Here is a 6,976-nt window from a genome sequence, read left to right on the forward strand (position 1 = left end):
CCACAACATCGATCACCCAAGCGGTGGGGGCATCCCGATCCACAAGCTCATATCTGATCCCCCCCGAGGGAGAGACCATCGAACACCAGTCGGCCATCGACATCTGGCAGCAGGCCGACCGCCCAAACACAAACATACAAACAAAGCCAAGGCGCTAGGGTCAACTCACAGCAATAAGTAGATATACACTCAACATGTGATATGGGGTATAGATATATGTTGATATATATACATATAAACAATCCTAGCATGTTATGGCTCTAACATTGCTTCAATAAACAAACAGCACACAATCTCAGTCAGCATGAATGTATGCGTGAAATGCACAATATGTATCCGGATTTGTGACGCGTTCCCGTTCGCCACAAGTGAAGCATTTTCACTATGGATGGACCATTCCCGTTATCCATCCTGGATGAAATCCATCCTGGATGAACCATTCCCGTTATTCATCCTTGGTGAACCATTCCCGTTATTCACCGAATGATGAACCATTCCCGTTATTCATCATTAATGCAAGGTGAACCATTCCCGTTATTCACCATGATATGCACAGGTGAACCATTCCCGTTATTCACCCGATTGAATGCAACGTGGTTAGCCAAACAACGAATCGTCCTTACCACGAAAGTGTTTAGCTCACAACCCAATCTCAACAAACCCATGAGTTAGTGTCGGTCAATACAACACAACTCGGAGTAAGTGTCGGTCAATACAACACAACTCCATCCACAGAATACACAAGGGTCTAGTGTCGGTCAATACAACACAGCCCAAACAACAAGAGCACTAGGTGTCGGTCAATACAACACGGCTCCACAACAATCCCCAAGAGTACTAGAGTACTCGGTGACTTTCAATCATCACCATAGCTCACCTTAGTGGCTTCCCCCAATTCCGATAACTCTCCAAACCCACAACAAAGTCGACTTTTCCCCGTCTTTCGTAAATATTTTCCCCTTCAGTTCTCCTATGCTTAAACGTTAATAAAAATTGTTTCAATTCGAATTAGTCAAGTTATGAGTTTATTTCTCAAAGTCTAAGTTTCCCAAGTCTTTAGATTTTCAAAGCTCTATCATTCTAAGTTTTCAAAGATCAACCACCCAAAATACATTTCCCGGGGAAAGTCTAAGAATTCCAACATATGGCTAAGTCTCAAACCCCACATTTGGACTTGCCTAGGGTTGTTCATCCAACCCGAAATATCAAAGATCACCAGATCAATGAATCTCCACTCCGAAATTGCGTCAAAACGCTCAATCCAACAAAAGCACAACATCACAAGTATGGAAAAACATCATAACATCAACTCATCATCAAAAACAACATCAGATAAAACATAAGTCGAATTTATCGACGCCTATCATGCAGTCATAGCTAATATATAGTAAGTTGCCCTAACCTCGAGCTGATCCAGCTTCGCAAATCAAATCTCCTTCACAGGAATGCCTTGAAACTTCCAAAGTTCCTTCAACTGAACCTCGGAGAAAAACAAAGCAGAATTCACACAAAATCGATTAGTTCGATCGCAAAACAATACATAAACGATAGACAAAGCATCAAAGCTTCAGAATACGACAAACGTGTACGAAAGGACAAGTTTTCGAAAACGAAAAACTCCCCTCCCCTTAGGAAAACCCACGGCCATAAGGAGAAAAGGGCTTCGGCTCTTTTTCTTCGATCAAATCAGTTTACAAGGTAGTTTTAGGGTAAAACTAAGGCAAAGAAATTGTCAGAACAATTTTCGGACAATCGGGCCGAAATACGACTACGCAGGGGCATTTTGGTCCAAAATAAAGGCTCAAAACTTCAAAGTTATCAGTTCTGAAAACAAATTTGACAGCAACGATCCTCATGACATCCGTGACAACAAATCCTAAAGGCACGAAGTCAGATTATAGCTTTACGACAATAAAGTTTCGAAATGTGAGACAAAAAGAGTTTTGAGTCAATTTTTCAGATCCTGGACAACTGAATCGAAATCAGAGTTTACTGACAGAGGTTTTAGACTCAGGGGAACATAAGGAACATAACCCAAGCGAGAAATCAGAGAAATCGGACAATTTTAGAAAAAGCTCAAAACTTAGAGCACAGAAACGGCTTCAGAAACGCAACAGAAACAACAATCAGAGGCAGGATTCATGATAGTTACCTCGATACCTAGAAGTAGGGACGAACTGCACGAAGATTGGTCAAGTTTTCGCGGAAATCCCCTCCCCCCTTGCTCCCCACGAAATCAGCCACAAATGGAAAGAAAATGAGAGGATTTTGCTTTTTCGCGCTATTTATAGGCGGGTGAAATCGCGGGAAAATGAAAATTTCGCGATTCCGATTTTTGCAGCACGATCACCGTGGAATTCTAAGAGAGATTCTAGCGTCAGAATTCCAGAACTCAAAACAAATATCTAGGATTTGGGAAATACGATATCGAAAAACTCAAAAGCGGTGTCGGTTAATCTGCCCCGAAAAACTACTTTTTGCTGTGATGCTCAGACGACAAAACTTCCAACAGAAGAAAGATTGGAAATGTCGAAACAAGTCTGACAACGCGGACGGAATCTTTGTTAGAAGTCCCGAATAGAAAAAGTCTTCATCCATTGCTCGAAAATAGGGTTTCGTAGCAAAGAAATTAGCGTCGGCGGACATCCGAAAAGTGAAACCTATCGTGCGTACAGTCCAGAGTTCCGAAATGAAACGCTGGTCGATGGAAAAATAAAGAGAATCTTTAAATTTTCCCTGAGTTCGAAATCTCACTCAAAACGTTGCTTTAAGAGCGAAATAGCCTATTCTGGACACGCTCGCCCTAAGGCAAGTGTGCAGACGACTCGCACTAACTCCGAAAACAACTACGCAACATTCCTCAAGAAATTCCTGAACTTTCTTCTTCATTAATCTTTCTCAAATGTCAAACTCCTGTCACGCTTACACTGATTCTACGTGTGAGTCGGAAACTTAACTTGTTCTGAAAATCCAGGTCTTACAATACTCCCCTCCAAAAAGAAAGTTTCGTCCTCGAAACTCAGAGTTCTGAGAAAGTCCGGAATACAGTTCCTCGATCTTATCGTCCAATTCTCATGTAGTAGTGCCTGTGTCATTGTTCCTCATAATCTTTACTTAAGCAATCTGCTTTCCCCTTAACTGTTTCACTCTTCTATCCCCACTGCTAACTATCGGCGTCTCAAAAGACAAAACATCATTCAACCTCATGTCGTCTGACTCGATTACATGCGTCGGATCTCTGCTTGAAATGATATCGGTTGGCATTCCGTGCAGTCGCACCATCTTAGCCACTTACTTCTTTACTTTCGGTCGTCCGAAATTCTTCTTAAACTCGGTGCCTCTCTGTCATCTTAAGGTAAATACTCAACTCGTCCTCGTGATCTTCATCTACAGTCCAAAACTCCACTTGTCCGTTCGATAACTCCTAGACGAATCCTCCCCCTTGGAAACCGCTAGTCCATTAAAACACCTCTAACTCCGTAACTATCATCACTCGCACAATGAAATCAATCTCCTACTTAGTCACCCTTCGAATTAAAAATCGACTTATGTCCTTATTTCTTGTCCTTCACTAATCTTATCCCCTTCAACATCAAGTTATCAACAACTTATAAGATAATCCTCTTCTTAATATCTAACAATCCATTATTATCGTCTTCTTCCTTAGAACTTCCCTCACTCAAACCTATTTACACTTACTGAAATCCCTAACACTTCGCACAAATCGAGACTTATCCTCTAGAAGATTAAATCATAACTATACCTCAAGGGACTTAACTAGCCATTGACTCTTAAACTCTACGAAACTCGTCAAAATATAACAACCTCAGATATTCGTCTTAATACTAACACCTTCCTTTTTGTGACTCAATCACCATCTCGTCATTCAACTTCTTAATTTCTCAATCAAATTCTGACAAACTTCAAGTCCTACACACCTTAGACAGACATTCATAGATTTAAAACCTAAACCTTCACCAAGTTTGGTCCTCTAATGACCTTTAATTCTTCAATACTTCTTAAATGAATATCCGTTTCTTAAAACTATAACTCCTTCATTTACCCAAACGACCTGATAAGTGTCGTCATGCTTCCACACTCACCACCTGATCCTGATATCCATAATCATAACTTATTATGCTAACATCATTCAAATCTTATCACATGTCATTATGTCCGCAACCTCATAATCAACATCAATCGATCACCGACCTTAACACTCCACACCACCCAGAATTCCTTTACTTCAGGATCTCTCTTATACTACACCTCAATGGTCTTAACCCGAAACTCACCTTCAGGTCTTCAATCTTCTAAGATTCAACTCCTATTGTCACACCTACAACCATAAGATCTCCTACTCGTACGTGATTCTCGGCTCTCAAGATTCAATCTTAACCCTAAGATTTCAATCCAACTTAGTAAATCTCACTTAGTAATCTCAGCATATTTCCTTGGAATCCATATCACCAACCTCAAGTATTCAACTTATGCTAAAACTTTCTTTCTCCAACTTAATCATTAATTCAACACTTTTCAAGCGAAAATTCATCTCTTAAGACTATAATGTCTCCACATATTAATCCAACGCTTAGCAAAACTTATTCCTCGAACTCGACTATAACAATCTAGTTCAGAGTTAATTCTTCTCAATCTCGCTACCATCAAACAATCATCTATAACCGGATATTAAATCCAACCTATCTAATCTCTAATAATCCCACGTCAGAAATCACATAACCTATGACTTCATAACTTCCGAGAAAATACTTAAAGATTTTCCAACATCAATTCTATTGGCTTAGTCTACCTCTACTTGGAGTAATCACACGAACTAACCAATCAATGTCTATACGAAAATCATCAACTTCCAAAGGTTCAAATCTTAATCTTGTACAATCAAATGCTTAACACGAACTTTCCTCCCAAATCCGACTAATCCTCAATCAATTCAAATTCATCTTACCCGTCCTTCTATCAAAGTCCATAACCAGCTGTGATTCCGAATATCACCCCCTCAATATTAGGTTGATCAGGCCTAATACATCGAAGGTGGAAATTTAGAAAAACCCACTGGAACAGACAATGAGATCCTAACATCCAGTAACCACAATTATCCTGATATCAAGTTCCTAACGATTCCGCTACGGAACCACACACCCTCAATCCATGTAAAAGATTAATCCTTCCTCGTCAATTGAGTCAAAGGTCCAACAATCTTGGCAAATCCCTCAATGAAGCGTCTATAATATCCAGCTAAATCCACAGAACTTCTGATCTCTGTCACCATCTTCGGTTGCTCCCAAGCCAAAACAGTCTCCACTTTCGCTGGATCCACAGCTATGCCCTCCTTCGAGATAGCATGGCCTAAGAAATTGACTTCCTCCAGCCAGAATTCACACTTGGAAGGGTTCTCATACAGCTTTTTCTCTCTCAACAATTGTAAAACTTGGCGCAAATGTCCTTCATGTTTATTCGCGTCCTTCGAATAGATCAATATGTCCTCAATAAACACCACCACACGCCGATCTAAGAACTCCTGAAAGATGCGGTTCATGTAATCCATGAAAACAGCAGGTACATTCGTCACTCCAAACGGCATCACTAGGTACTCGTAGTGTCCTTAACGTGTCCTGAAAGCAGTCTTCGGTATATCCTCAATCTTCACTCTGATCCGACGATAGCCTGACCTCAAATCTATCTTGGAAAATACGGTAGCCCCTCGTAGTTGGTCCATCAAATCATCTATCCTCGGCAACGGGTATCTGTTCTTGATCGTTGCCTTGTTCAATTGTCGATAATCCACCCACGATCTCGACCTTCCGTCCTTCTTCTTGACTAAAAGCACTGGCGCTCCCCATGGTGAAACACTCGGTCGAATGAATCCCTTTTGCCGAAAGATCCTCTAACGACTCCGCTTCAAAACTAAACGCCCTAAAATCCTACGATTCGTACCCATAAGGAATTTCCCTGAGATCCTAGCTTCCTTATCAACGCCTCGGTAAAACAACTCCCTAGCTCCGCGTGCTATTCTAGATCTCGTGTAACCTCTATAGTTAAATCACGAGCAACTTCGAATAAGGTCCTACTAGGGATAATAATCATAGGATCATAGTCTAAGTAGTAAATACAAGTTAGGCGCGTCACACTCGCTTGAATATAAAAGAGTAAGTTATTCTAGAATACGAGAACAGTTAAAATATTACCATCGTTCCCACGTTCTTCCTCGTTCGACTCCTCAACTCTTGCTCCTCCCTTGATATGAATCCTTTCCTCTGTAGTAAGTTGTTTTCCTTTCCCAACATTCCCTGATGATTCGCCCCTGAGTGCCTTGCAATCTTGGGAGAAATGTCCCGGTTGGTTGCAATTGAAGCATAGACTTTCTTTGATCTTGCAGTTCACAGCTAGATGCCCCTCTCGGTTACACTTGAAGCATCTCCGTCCAATCACTGAGCATTTGTTAGCAAAATGCCCAAACTTTCTGCAACGAGTAGATGTCACTCCTTTGTCACCAACTGGCTTCCCCCCAGTATCAGCAGTCGTCGGTTTGTACTCTCTTGAGATAAGATTTCTTCCCTCGGAACGCTGATATGGTCCCCACTTATGGTAACTCTTCCTTCCGTTGTAGCCTTGGGAACCTGACCTCATTGGTCCCCCAGCTCCAGTTCGGTTCATTCCTCTTTGTTGATACATTGCTGTCGCCATCAGTCGTTGATGATGCTCACATGTAGCCTCCGCCATCCGGTTAAGATCCACCATCCTATATCCCATCGAACGTCCGATTAGTACTAACCATACGGTAGCACTAGACAAACCACTCAATCCCGATTGAGTAGTAACGCAAGCAATTAGAGCGAAAATCGCTCTGCAGACAATCAATTTTCACTCTTTGCAGAGTCAAACAACCTAGCACAGAAGACCTATTCCCCAAAGACTCCCAAAAGACTCGACTAAGCTCTGATACCACAATGTAACA

Source organism: Lotus japonicus, chromosome 6, assembly GCF_012489685.1.
Source record: "Lotus japonicus ecotype B-129 chromosome 6, LjGifu_v1.2".
Classification (NCBI taxonomy): Eukaryota; Viridiplantae; Streptophyta; class Magnoliopsida; order Fabales; family Fabaceae; genus Lotus; species Lotus japonicus.